This window comes from Oxyura jamaicensis, chromosome 1 (assembly GCF_011077185.1).
Source record: "Oxyura jamaicensis isolate SHBP4307 breed ruddy duck chromosome 1, BPBGC_Ojam_1.0, whole genome shotgun sequence".
Lineage (NCBI taxonomy): Eukaryota > Metazoa > Chordata > Aves > Anseriformes > Anatidae > Oxyura > Oxyura jamaicensis.
Window position 1 is genome coordinate 131,200,619 of NC_048893.1, and position 15,016 is coordinate 131,215,634.

At 43.3% G+C, this 15,016-nt stretch overlaps 1 long non-coding RNA gene across 1 annotated transcript; it reads left to right on the forward strand.

Annotated features, from left to right (window-relative positions):
* The first annotated feature begins 2,621 nt into the window (after positions 1 to 2,621).
* Positions 2,622 to 12,259, forward strand: LOC118156079. The gene is made up of 4 exons (XR_004746145.1): positions 2,622 to 2,758; positions 5,872 to 5,875; positions 7,553 to 7,559; positions 12,248 to 12,259. It is a non-coding gene; the product is annotated as an uncharacterized LOC118156079 (long non-coding RNA).
* Positions 12,260 to 15,016: the final 2,757 nt, after the last annotated feature.

Below are 15,016 nucleotides of genomic sequence, written 5' to 3' on the forward strand. Positions count from 1 at the left end.
AAATGGGATCCTAGTGTGCCTCAAGAAGATTGTGGACAGCATGTCAAGAGAGGAGATCCTCCCCCTCTGCTCAGCTCTGGTGAGGCCATACCTGGAATATTGTGTGCAGTTCTAAGCTCCCCAGTTCAAGAGGGATGTAGAACTTATAGAAAGGGTCCCTCGTAGAGCCACAAAGATGATTAAGGGATTGGAGCATATGTCCTATGAGGAAAGAACAAGCGAGCTGGGCCTGTTTAGCCTAGAGAAGAGGAGACTGAGAGGGTATCTTATCAATCTCTATAAGTACCTGAGGGTACAATGTGAAGTGGATGGTACCAAACTCTTCTCAGTGGTGGAGAGGAATAGGAAAAGGGGCAATGGGTATCAATTGGACCACAGGAGGTTTCATCCCCATAAGAGGAAGAACTTCTTTACAGTTTGGGTGACAGAGCACTGAAAAAGGCTGCCCAGAGAGATTGTGGAGTCACCTGTGGTGGTTTTACTTGAGTGGGCACCCTTACACCCCTTATTCCATAACATTTGTGTCACACTCAGGTCCCACATAGTTTAGTATATAGATAGTCTCATCGCCATTATTCTCTGTCCATTAAAGTGTTTATACGTCTGTACTTTTCATTCCATAGGCTTTTCCCCAAAATGTTCATAAAAGCTGTTGATGGTTTCAGCTTCATCAGTCAAAGTGGTCACTCAGGGCAGGCAAAGTTGGTTTTCTTGACACCAGCACCAGCTTAGCTCATGTCACTGTTGCTTTTGTCTGGTTCCTTTTCCTTGCGAAGTTGACCTGTCATTGGTTCTGCAGTGTCCTCCTGCAACACAGAATTTGGATTACAGATTAATTTTCTCCCAAGGTTAAATCTCCTTGAGGCACACACCTGATATCCCCATCCTTCTGCATTACCCACCAGGTATACCCAGGTCCTTGGGTGAAGATAATCCCACAAGTGGGTTTGCCTTTTCCCATGGCAGGAGCAACCCACACTGCCTTCCCCATCCACTTCCCTACATGCACTACGGGGACTTTAGCTTCTCCCACAGTGTGCAGGGGTTTTGTTTCAGCAGGACCAGGATGGCTCTTAGACCCCCTGTTGTTAACTAGCCAAGTGGCCTCTGGTAGATTCATGTCCCAGTGTTTCCACGTCCCAGCACCAAATGCTCGTAACAGTTTTTAACAATCCATTGTACCTCTCAACCTTCCCAGAAGCTTGTGGGTGATAAGGGATGTGATACACCCATTCAATGCCATGTCTCTTGGCCCAGGAGGTGACCAAATTGTTTTGAAAGTGACTCCCATTGTCGGACTCAATTCTCTCTGGTGTACCATGTTGCCACAGCACTTGTCTTTCCAAGCCGAAGATAGTGTTTCGGGCGGTGGCATGGTTTACTGGATATGTTTCCAGACACCCAGTAGTTGCTTCTACCATGGTAAGTATGTAACATTTGCTTTGGCGGCTTTGTGGGAGTGGTCCAATGTAGTCAATCTGCCAGGCCTCACCATATCAAAATCCAAGCCATCTCCCCCTGTTCCAGGGAGACTTTACCCTCATGGCTCTTTTGATCGAAGCACATGCCTGACACTCATGGGTAACCTGTGTGATTGCCTCAATGGTCAGGTCCACACCTCGATCACGAGCCCATCTGTATGTGGCATCCCTCCCCAGATGTCCTGATGTTTCATGGGCCCATCGAGCTACAAACAGCTCAACCTTACGTCCCCAGTCCAGGTCCACCTGAGCTACTTCAGTTTTCGAAGCTCGATCCACTTCTTCATTGTTCTGATGTTCTTCGGTGGCATGATTCTTAGGCATGTGGGCATCTACATGATGTCCCTTTATAGCCAGGTTTTCTACCTGGGCAGCAATATCTTGCCACAGGGTAGCGGCCCCAGATATGTTTACCTCTGCACTGCCAGTTGTTCTGTTTCCATTGCCGTAGCCACACCCAAAGAGCATTTGCCACCATCTATGAATCAGTGTAAAGATAGAGTACTGACCATTTTTCTCTTTCAGCAATTTCTAGGGCCAGTTGTATAACTTTCACTTCTGCAAACTGACTTGACTCACCTTCCCCTTCCATGGCCTCCACAACTTGTCATGTGGGACTCCACACAGCGGCTTTCCATTTCCAATGGCTCCCTACCACACGGCAGGATCCGTCAGTGAACAACACATACCGCTTTCTGTCTTCTGGCAACTCATTATATGGTGGTACCTCTTAAGCACGAGTTACCTCTTCTGTCAGTACTCCAAAATCCCTGCTCTCTGGCCAGTCCATAATCTCTTCCAGGATTCTTGGGTGGTTGGGTTTCCCCATTCAAGCCCGCTGTGTAATTAACACTACTCACTTACTCCATGTAGCGTCGGTTGCATAATGTGTAGTGGGGATTTTCCCTTTGAACATCCAATGTAACACAGGTAGCCGTGGGGCCAAGAGGAGTTGTGCTTCTGTACCAACAACTTCTGAAGCAGCTCAAATCCCCTCATATGCTGTTAATATTTCCTTTTCAGCTGGGGTGTAATTGGCTTCTGATCCTTGATAGCCCCGTCTCCAGAGCCCCAGAGGTCAACCTAAAGTTTCTTCTGAGGTTTTCTGCCAGAGGCTCCAGGTGAGGCCATGCTCCTCAGCTGCAGTGTAAAGTATGTTTTGCACAGCTGGTCCGGTACAGACAGGCCCAAGGGCTACTGCACGAGCTATTTCTTGTCTGAGTTGTTCAAAGGCCTGTTGTTGCTCAGGGCCCCTCTCAAAAGAGTTCCTCTTTCAAGTCACTTGATAGTCATGGTCTGAACTTTTGGGTAGACCTGTGCGGTGTCAAGAGTTAGACTTGATGATCCTTAAGGGTCCCTTCCAACTCAGGATATTTTATGATATAGAGGACTCACAAGCTGGCTATAGCCTGGAATATGCATTTTCCAAAATCCCACAAGGCCTAGAAAAGCTTGTGTTTCTTTTTTGCTAGTTGGCAGAGACATAACCATTATTATGTTGATCACATCAGTCGGAATGTGGTGATGTCCATCCTGCCATTTTACCCCCAAGAACTGGATTTCCTGTGCGGGGTCCCTTGACCTTATTCTGTTTAATAGCAAAGCCAGCTTTCGGGAGAATTTGAATTATTTTCTTCCCTTTCTCAAAAACTTCTTCTGCTGTGTTACCCCATACGATGATATCATCAATGTACTGGAGGTATTCAGGAGCGTCCCCCTGTTCCAGTGTCATCTGGATCAGTCCATGGCAAATGGTAGGGCTGTGTTTCCACCCCTGGGGCAGTCAGTTCCAAGTGTACTGAATGCCCCCCCAAGTGAAAGCAAACTGTGGCCTGCACTCTGCTGCCAGAGGGAGGAAGAAAAATGCATTAGCGATATCAATTGTGGCATACCACTTGGCTGCCTTTGACTCTAGTTCATACTGGAGTTCTAGCATATCTGGCACTGTGGCACTCAGTGGTGGCGACTTCATTCAGGCCCCGATAGTCCACTGTTAGCCTCCACTCCCCATTAGACTTTCGCGCTGGCCATATAGGACTATTGAAGAGTGAGTAAGTCTTGCTGATCACTCCTTGGCTCTCCAGATGATGAACTAACTCATGGATAGGGATCAGGGAGTCTCGGTGCGATATTGCCGCAGGTACACAGTTGTAGTCACAATTGGCACTTGCTGTTCTTCAGTCCTCAGCAATCCTATGGCAGAAGGGTCTTCTGAGAGACCAGGCAGGGTGGAGAGCTGCTTACTCTTCTCTGTGCTCAAAGCAGCTATGCTAAAAGCCCATCGGTACTCTTTTGGATCCTTGAAGTACCCTTTCTTGAGGTAGTCTATGCCGAGGATGCACAGAGCCTCTGGGCCAGTCACGATGGGGTGCTTTTGCCAGTCATTCCCAGTTAGACTCACTCAGCTTCCAATACAGTTAGCTCTTGGGATACCCTGTCACTCCAGAGATAGAGATGAGTTCTGCTCCTTGGTGGCCTGATGGCATTAGGGTACACTGTGTGCCTGTGTCCACTAAAGCTTTATATTTCTGCGGTTCCGTTGTGCCAGGCCACCGACTCCACACAGTCCTGTAAATCCAGTTGTCCCTCTCCTCTGCCTGGCCAGAGGCAGGGCCCCACTAGTCCTGGTTGGAACATCTGTCAATTAATTCTTCCAAATGTGAAGCAGAAGTCTCTTCGTCAGGGTCAGGAGTAATACTAGCCCTTCTACTGCCTCTGGGGGATTGCCCAACAGAAACTGGGGCAGCAATCCTCCTAGGGGCCTCTTTTCTTGCTGCTGTATCTTTCCACAGTTCACGTACCTGAGCATCTAGGACCGAGGTCGGTTCACCATCCCACTTCCTCATGATCACGTAAATAAAACCACAAGGTACCCCATGGTGTGCATCCTGGATTCTCCCTTGCTTGAGCCAGAGAATGCTGGCACTTAATGGCTGAAAGATTCTTCCATCTAGGTGAGGAGGAAGTTATGTGTTCTTCTAACCGTTGAGACAGTCTCTCTATGGCTGAAATGCAGGCCCGTACTGGGGCAGTGAGATTTCCTTCATATTTATGAAGCTGAATGGACACAGTGTCCACTGTTGGCCCCATCCTCTCATCCCAATTCATTGCTGCCAGTGTGCTGGCATGTGATGAGGGTGCATCCCGTACAAACATCCGCCACATGGATGTTGTGCACTGGACTTCATCAGGATCTTTAGGTGTCTGGGCATTGTTTAAATCACTATAAATCATCTCCAGCACAGCTAATTCCCTCATTTGCTGGAGACCTTTATCCATGGTGGCCCACTTGCCTACTTGATATACAATATCTTCCTTGTGGCGATACCTTTCTTTCACAGCTGCCAGGAGTCGCCTCCAGAGGCTGAGGACCTGTGCCTCTCTCCCAATTACTCTCTCAGTGAGCCTTTCTCTAGAGAAGGGATCACAGCTGCTTGGCTTCGCTGCCTTCTAGTTGTTGGCTATTGGCCCCAGCGTCCCAGCATTGAAGCAGCCAGGTGAGGATGTGCTCACCTGTATGACGACTGAAATCCTTTCGTATTTCTCGCAACTCACTCAAGGATAGAGATTGAGTGGTTTCTGATTCATTTATGATTTCAAGTCTCTTTTCCCTGATGTTGTTGTGATGCTACTGCTTTAGAGCTGCCTGCCTTTTCCTCCTCTCCCTCCTCCTTAGGAGGAGCTTCTTCCCTTACTAAACGAGCTGACTTCCATTTCCATTGTTTTGTCTTGACTACAGGGGCAACTGATACCATAGATGGTTGGTCCTCTGCGGTGGTCACAAGTGTGTTATCTCATTATCAAATTCAGAAACTTACCTATCCCCTTGAGGGTTCAGGGCAATGTTAATTGACTTTTGATAGGCGTAAGCCAGACCCCAGCAGAGTGCAGCAAGCTGGTGGAGTTCTCTGGTATTGCCAGGGTCAGGGCATATGTCTTTCAAACATTCTACTATTTATTTTTTATTTTTTGGATTTTGCACTTGTTCAGGGGTGAAGTTAAAAACCATCAGAGGATAAAACCGTGACAGGTACCTGCCCATATCCCCCACACACCTTGCCACCCACAACTACTCTGTCTCGGGATAGGTCCTTGTATGATATTCTTAATAGATTGTTTGACCTTGGGGAGGAAGAAAAAGAATAGAACTAGTAATAGGAGGATGATATCTGACCAAGGGTATCCAAAATACTCAAAGGCTGCTGCGATTAGCCCACAGGGACAGAAGAAGAAGGCACCACCCCTGATGTTATTCACAAATTGACTGCTAGGGAAGAAAAAGAAGGTGGTGTAATTCTTAATATTTCCAAAAAGATAATCACCAGGAGACCACAATGATAAGAAAGCAGGGCCTGAGTACCAGACGAAACTGGAGGCCAGCATGTTACAGCACAGTATGATAAGGAAACCAAACACAGATTTCAACAAATTCTCCGATCAGATATAGAGGAAGAAAGAGAACAGAGAACAGGTTACATACAACATAGTCACACAGGAAAATATTAACAGCAAACTGAACATTGTGACTATCAAGTATGTTAGTTGAAATTACTTTAATCAATTCTACCGTTATCTCAACCCTCGAGCCCCATGTTGGGCGCCAAAAAGGACTGCGGTGGTTTTACTCAAGTAGGCAGCTGAGCTTCACCACAACTGCTCTCTCACTCCCCCCCTCCTCAAAGAGGAAGGGGGAGAAAAGACAACACAAAGAGCTCGAGATTTGAGATGAGAATGATTTAATTAAAGGGAAAGGGAAAGGGGAGAAAAAGAAACAAAAGAAACATCAAGGCCGCGCGGAAGCACAGAGAGAAAGGAAAAAGTTATTCTCTACTTCCCATCAATGAGTGATGTTCAGCCACATCCTGGGAAGCAGGGCCTCAAAACACGTACCGGTTGTTCAGGAGAGACCCTCCCCCATGAGAGCCCCCCTTTTATTGCTGGGTGTGACATCAGATGTTATGGAATATCCCTTTGGTTGGTTTAGGTCAGCTGCCCTGGTGATGTCCCCTCCCCATCAATTGCCCACCCCCAGCCTGCTGGCTCCTGGGGCTTGGAGGGAGTTCTGATGCTGTGCCAGAACTATGCAGCAATAGACACAACACTGGGGTGATACCAGTGCTGTTCCAGCTATGAGTGCTGAACACAGCGCTGTGTGAGCTGCTGCAGGGAAAGGTGACTCCATCCCAGACAGACCCAACACAATACCATCCTGTGTAACATGCTCTAGGTAACCCTGCTTGAGCAGGGCAATGGGACTAGATGATCTCTGGAAGTCATTTCCAACCTCAACTATTCTGTGATTCTGTGTAACAGTGGAGGTGCCTGAGGACTGGAAGAAAGCTGATGTCACACCAGTCTTCAAAAAGGGCAAGAAGGAGGACCCAGGTAACTACAGACCAGTCAACCTCACCTCCATCCCTGGAAAGGTGATGGAACAGCTCATCTTGGAGATTATCTACAAGCATGTGGAGAATAAGAAGTTGATCAGGAATAGTCAGCATGGATTCACCAAAGGTAAATCATGTTTAATCAGATATCCTTCTATGATGAGGTGACCAGCTGGGTAGATGAGGGGAGAGCAGTGGATGTGGTCTACCTCGACTTCAGCAAAGTTTTTGACACTCTCCCATAACATCCTCATAGACAAGCTCAGGAAGTGCGGCCTAGATGAGTGGACAGTGAGATGGACTGATTGGCTGGATGGCAGAGTTCAGAGGGTTGTGCCTAGTGGTGCAGTCTCGTTGGAGGCCTATAGCTAGCAGTGTCCCCAAGGGATCAATACTGGGTCCAGTGTTGTTCAACGTATTCATCAATGACCTGGATGAAGGAACAGTGCACCCTCAGCAAGTTTGCTGACAACACAAAGCTGGAAGGAGTGGCTGATACCCCAGAGTGTTGTGCCACCACTCAGAGGGACCTCAACAGGCTGGAGGGTTGGGCTGAGAGGAACCTCATGAAGTTCAACAAGGGCAAGTGCAGGGTCATGCACCTAGGCAGGAATAACCCCAAGCACCAGTACAGGCTGGGGGCTGACCTGCTGGAGAGCAGCTCTGCAGAGAGAGACCCGGGAGTCCTGGTGTACAGCAGGCTATGGAGGAAGGCTATGAAGATGATAAGAGGATTGGAGCATCTGTCATACAAGGACAAGCTGAGAGAACTAGGCCTGTTTAGCCTGGAAAAGAGAAGACTGAGGGGAGACCTTAGATGGTCTCTTTTCAGTTGTGCCAAGTGAGAGAATGAGAGGCAATGGGCACAAACTGAAGCACAGGAAGTTCTGGCTGAATATGAGGGGGCACTTCTTTACTGTGAGGGTGACAGAGCACTGGCACAGGTTGACCCGAGAAGTTGTGGAGTCTCCTTCTCTGGAGATATTCAAAACCTGCCTGGATGCCAACCTGTATAACATGCACTAGGTGAACCTGCTTGGCAGGGGGATTGAACAAGATAATCTTCAGAGGTCCCTTCAAACCGTAGCCATTCTGTGGTTCCATGTCTTTTGATGAATAGACAATTAAGTATGATAATCTTACTAGTTTTTCTGTTAAAGGGAAATGACAGTCTGAAAATTCCAAAACTTTATGTAGCAATTTTATATGAGATGCCTGGTGACAATATTCTGACTGTTGCATCTCTGACAGACTCCGTGAAATTCAAAATTTTATTATTGAAAATGTTCCATATTAGTAGTGGTGAAAAAGGGAAAAAGATCCTGTTCTTAACTGAGAATAAGAAGACATAACTTTATGCTATCATTTTGTAAGGGCATGTATAGTATCTGTCAATTCCTTTTCAATATGTCTTGCAGTATTAAATATTGAAAAAAAAAGTAAATATAATGAATAATTGTTACAATAATTTTATATATATGAGCTATGTGTGTGCCATAGATATTAACTGCTATCATGCCAGGTACAAAAGACTATGGGCATTTAAGAGGCAGTCTATTCGCTCTCTGTTATCTGAAGTTTGTAGTCCACAGACAAATTAAAAAATTGAATGAGACTCTAAAAGAGGTAGGGATCACAAAGACTATGGTTTTCTATCTGAACAATTCCTATCAGATTTTGCTATGACTTTTTGTCCTTTTTCTCCATTTCTAGTCATGGGCCTGAGGTAGAGAAGTAGACAACAGAGCCCTAGAATAAATGATGCACTCTCGGTCCCATACCCCCAAATCTGAAGAAGTAACCTTACCTCCAATAACAACCATCCTTCAGCTATCTTGATTTGATATTAACAGCCTGGTGTGAGTATGAAGTGGGACAATCGTGTTTAATTCCCTTTTACACTTCAAAACTTGTAGTCTTATTCCTTATTTCTTGCAGAGGCTTTCATCATCCAGTTGAACTGGCTTCATTAAGCTTAGTTGCTTTTTTAAAAAAATAATGCTGAGTCAAGAAGTCTTTTTCTAGATGTAAATGTAGATGCCTTAAAATTAAAGGCTTTATCTGACTACAGGAAGAATCTTCCAACTTCGAAATTCATCAAGTCCTGGGCAATCTCTTCTAGGTGGCCTTGAGCCAGATGAACCGTAGAGGTCCCTTTCCAACCTTAACCATTATGTGATTTTGTGATCCTGTAAATATATATTTTGTTTCCTGGTTATCATATTCATAGTGAATATACATGAAATTTCTTATGTAGCTTCTCTGCAATCTGTCAAATCCTCTTTTACTCCCTCACTCTGGAGCATTTTCTGTACCCTCAACCCATTTTCAAGCCTGGCAGATGTGCTATTTCTTTCATAGTCTACCAATTTCAGCAAAAACTGTATTTCAACTTTTCCAGTATAGAATGACCAGAAGGAAATTCATTTAAAAACAATTGTGGTTATAGAAAAAAATCTCACATGTTGTGCTGAGGGAAGAAAATAAACAAACAAACAAACAAACACCTATTCATCCTTATTATCCATATCAGTATATCAGCATCTCTGAGATCAACAAGATCAACAAGCAGTTAGGACAAAAATTCCCATTCCTCCATTAAATAATATTTAGAGATCTTGCCCTTCATATCTCCTTCACAGAATGCTGAGACCCTGAAAATATCCCATTAGTTTTACTGCTGTTCTTTTAATAGCCTGAGCATTTTTATGAGTTATTGAATGCTCTCTCAAATCACGCTTCTTTAATAGTCATCTTCAGGCACAGATTCCCTCCTATTTTATCAATACAGTCTCCATCTCCCTCACACAGGCTTATCTTTGTTGTATGTGTTAGTAATTTGTACTGCCTTTGAAGTATTTTAGTAGAGAAGCCTTTAATCCTACAACACATACAGATTATATATATGTATAATCTGCTGTATCTTTATATTTTGCTTTCATAACTACTTACCCATGTTATTTATGATTTTACTGAAAGGTCCTATTCAAAATATATGATAATTATAATAATAAATCATGGGACTTCTCCAGAAGTTAATGTTATTTATTTATTTTCTTCAATTCTCTCCAGCTATCTTTCTGTTTCCTTATTTGTTATATTTTAATTACCTTTCATAGATGCTACAAAACAAAGTTCTTGTCTTACACAGTAATATATTTATAGATGTATATCAGATGATATAAACCCCAAAAAGCTAATCTACATTTTAAATTTCTATGTAAGACATACCTATCTGAAGGGATAGCTGGACCTGATGGAAAACAGTAGCTACTTGAATTGATCTTCTCATTTATTTCCTCTATATGATGTTAACTGAGGTGAAGAGTATGTCCACTTCCTCCAGCTTTTCTAGCCAGGACTGCTCCTGCCTGGCAACTTGGGCCCAGACCAGTCCCTGGGGACCCAGAGTCTCTTCCCAGGCTGTGGGACATGGCTGCCTCTTTCCTCTTTATTTGTTCAGTGGGTGGCAGTGCTGAACCTATATCCCAGAGACACAAAGACATAGACAGACAACAAAGTGACATGACCTCTCCTGCAGTAGCACTTCAACAGCTCTTACGCTTCAACAGCACTTGCACAAAGGGCTCACATAAAAATAAATAAATAAATAAATAATAATAATAATAATAATAATAATAAAAGACATACATCCTCTTCCTCTTCTCCAGATGGAAGAGAGAGAAGTTTGCTGGTTCAGACACACACACAGCACTCTTTAGGTTCTCAAGCGCACACATACATTCATGGATCCCTTGAGCACTGGCACAGCCCCTCTGTCCATCCATCACCCCTGCCTGGATCCCAGGCCCCTTATCTGCTTCACGGGTCACTGTCTGGTCCAGTTTGAAGCTTGCTGCACACACACACACAGAACTCACACAATTGTCCCTCAGGCACAGCATATTCTGAAGTTCCCCTAGATGTACCAGAAAGGACACCCTGGACTCAAGGACACCACTGCTCACTGGCTAGTACCTGTTAGAGTTTGCTAGTGAATACACAGAAGATTAAATGAGGAAATTATATATGTATTTATATATACATATATAATATCAAAAGACAAGACAGGCTGTGGTAGTCAAGCACAGGGTTGAGCCAGATAAGCATACTGACCAGCCCCATTTTACATGCAGCCAGCCAATTTGTACCTTCTTCTACCTATTCCCCACTTTTTTTTTCCTTATGCACTCCCTTCTCCTGGCACACCCTTTCATGGTTTTGCAGAGCTCTACTGAGTCCCACGTCCTTCCCAGTCTGCCCTCTTCTGGTTCACAATCTTATCAGCTGCAAAGTCCAGGTTGATCTTTCTGGATGCAGTGCCCATAGTTTCTTGATAACCCATTAAGTAGTGACTGACAGGTTTGTTTCTAAATGTTCTAAATGTTCATGCTTTTCCATATTTGCTTTCTCAGGTCTATGTCTTGGTGTATTTTGGTTTCTGGTTTCCCTCTTTTTCTCTTAGTTTCCCCGTTGCCAAGGTCCCCAGTGAGATAACCTCACTAGCATAAACAATCTCACATTTTCATATACCCTCATCATTGATTGCAACTGACCAGACTTGGTTTCCATCACTGTTTCCCTTATTTGTCAGTCAGGTCTGTGTCCCATAGATTCTGAACTATGGCTTCTTCCCTTTCTTATTTTTCCTTACTGCATTAGAAAACAACCTTGACCAGATACCCTTAAGGGAGAAGATGCTCCCTTTCCAAGTGACCTTACATAAAAATTCTCTAAAGTTGCTCTTTAATAAAAATTCACTGATACTGCAGCTTATTGTCACAAACTGGCTCACAGCCAAGATTTCAGCCCCCAGAAATGTATGGGTTCATGAAAAACTGCCTGTTGAAACTCATGGCCTGTCTCCCAAACTGTATAATGGATTTTTGGGGAGAGTAGTTTAAATGAAAAAAAAAGCCTACAAGGAGCTGCATTTTAAATGTGTAGACAATCAAGTGTCAGTGCAAAGAATGTTCCATGGCACTGTTTAATTTATTAATTATGGCATAAACTAAAATTTCAAAAAGTGCCAGAAGCATTCAATTGTCACAAACCACCTAGCAAAGAGAGAAATTATGTATTTGTTTATTTATTTGTTTTGTTTCAGACTTAGATGTGATATCTTTTACTTCCAGGATTATGCTGAAAAATTAAAGGGAATTTATTTTTTTCCCTTTAATTTTTCAAGTGAATTTCTTTTGCTTGATATTTTTTTCCCATTTCTGGGTGGTTTTGTTTATTTATTTGTTTCCTTTTGTTTTGTTTTGTTTTTACATATTCTTTTGGATCAATCAATCTTGGGGAGTACCTCTGTATCTCATAATAATTCTGATTATTTAATCATTGAATGTTTATATTTCTTTCCAGATGGTCTTGAAGTTTGCTCTTTCACATGTTACACCTGGATTTTCTTAAACTTAAAGTGAAAAAAAATATATACTTCTTGTTGATCAGTATATTCAGTTTCTATAGCAGAGTTTCTTAACATGCAATTTTTTTTTTTTTTTGTGTCCTATCTACATGTTGAGAAATTGTATATCTATTTACCCTACTATTTATCCTAGATTTATTATTAATATTAATGTTATTATTATTTATTATTATTGTCAATATTTAAAATCAAAGGATAAATAAGTCTAATTTAAAGACCTGGCATAAGAAGAGAAGAATCAGTTTCTCGTAACCCCTGTTGACTAAATTTCTTACAAAAATTCCTGGAAAATTGAATGAACAGCTAAAGAGAAAAAAAAGAGAAAGAGGGAAAAGAGGGAAGATGGTGGGGGGAAAGGGGAGGGGGGAGGTTCATAGAGAGAGGGAGGGAGATTCTTATTTCTAACTTTATCATTATGTCATTTTTTTTTTTCTCAATTTGCACTGATTTTTCTTCCAATTCTAATTCATCCATGCTTGTCTCCTCCTTCCTTGACTCTTTTTTCTGTTTTACTTCCTTCCTGACTTTTGGATCCTAAATTTGTTTCCGTGTGTGTTTGTACCTTGTTTTTGGTGTTCTTCCTGGCTACTTCTTTTCTAAAGTGCTTTCCTTTCTAATAATTCTTACTTCAATTAGTTCCTGCGGAGTTTGGAAGGGCATCACATTGGCTTTCACAGGCCAAACTGGCACGCCTGCTGAAAAGTCTTCCATCATGTTCCATATGAACATTTTTTTTTTCATCTCAGAATCAGTTTTATTATTTCTGCATGTTCTATTGCTCTCTGCAAAATCTCTCATGAACAGACAAAAGCTTTCAGCTGAGATTTATTGAGAGAAGCAATGTGTAGCTTTTTTTTTTTTTTTTTTTTTTTTTTAAAAAAAAAAAAAGCCATTAAATGTTTTGTGTTCATTCTGGGGCTCCCAAAAACAAATTGAAATATGTTTTTTTCCAGTGGGAAATGCAGCAAAGAGACAGGAACACATAAGATCTGTGTGAGTTTATCTTTCTATTTCTTACTTTAAGTCTGTTTCTCATTTGTTACTCCCAACTAATTATCAATTAAAATATATATACATATTATTCAGTTTCTTTTTCCTTTTTTTTTTTTTTAATTCTAACTGAAACAATTTATTTTTCCAAGATTTAACACCACAACAAAGATACAGAACTCTATGCAGCTTCCTTTTCCTGTGCTCAGTGCTCACAGTCCTGTAGCTAAAATGCAGCACAGCAGCTGAAAATATTCAGAGAAAAAAAAATTAAAAAAAAATAAAAAAATAAAGAGAAAAGTATAACTTTGCAAGGCTGTAAGTGAAAAATTAGAGGATCTTCAATGCCCTGTATCTGTCATGGGACAGTAGCCCTGGAAATACTCTTGGTTCTGCTGGTTTTATTCCCCCACAAATATCTTATTTTCCCTCAAAGCTTTTGTTTGAAGGACTATTCATTTTGATTTGATCATACTCTAGGAACAACTCTGACTGCTTCAAGGGACGAACGAATAAAGGGGATGTCGTTGTGGGAGTCTATTACAGACCGCCTGGCCAGGACGATAGCGCCGATAAATTATTCTTTACAGAACGACGAGAGGCCTCGAGATTAACTCCCCTTGTCCTTATGGGGGACTTCAACTTGCCAGACGTTAACTGGGAGTGCCACACGGCTGACACGAGCAAGTCCAGGAGGTTCATGAAGCACCTAGATGATAACTTCTTGGTGCAGGTGCTAACGGAGCCAACTAGGAAAGGTGCCCTCTTAGACCTGTTGCTAGAAAACAGAGAGGGTCTGGTGGGAGATGTGGTGATTGGTGGCCGCCTTGGTCATAGCGACCATGAAGTGGTTGAGTTCAAAATTTACGGTGACAGAAGGAAAAGTGCCACCAAAACCTCATCCCTAGATATGGGGAAAGCGGACTTCAGGCTGCTCAGAGAACTAGTCAGCAAGGTCCCCTGGGAAACTGCTCTTGAAGGCCTCGATGTCCACCAGAGCTGGTCATTCTTTAAGCGATGCCTCCTAGAAGCACAAGATCAGGCAATTCCTAAATATCGCAAGTCAGGCAGGCGGGGCAGGAGGCCGGCGTGGCTGACCAGGGACATTCTAATGGAGATTAGGCGGAAACAGAGAGTGTTTCGCTACTGGAAGGAGGGCCAGGTGTCATGGAAAGAATACAGGGATGCTGTTCGTGTTTGTAGGGAGAAAGTTCGTGTGGCCAAAGCACGCCTAGAGTTGAAGCTGGCTGTGTCTGTGAGAGAAAACAAAAAGGTTTTTTTTAGATATGTGAATGGAAAAAGGAGAACTAAAGAATACATAGGGCCGCTCCTTGATAGGGAAGGTCTCCTCACAGACAATGACATAGGCAAAGCAGAGACGCTTAACGCCTTCTTTGCCTCTGTCTTCATTGCCGATGATGGGCTTCGGGACCCAGGGTGCCCCGAGCTGGAGGACCGGGACGGTGGGGATGACAAACTCCCAACCAACCCTGAACGTGTGCGGGATTTGCTACTCCACCTGGATCCCTACAAGTCCATGGGTCCGGATGGGATTCATCCCCGGGTGCTGAAAGAGCTGGCGGACGTCATCGCGGAACCTCTCTCAATTATTTTTCAACGATCCTGGGAATTTGGAGAGGTCCCGGTAGACTGGAAGCTGGCAAATGTTGTGCCAATTTTCAAGAAGGGTCAGAAAGAAGACCCTTGCAATTACAGGCCTGTCAGTC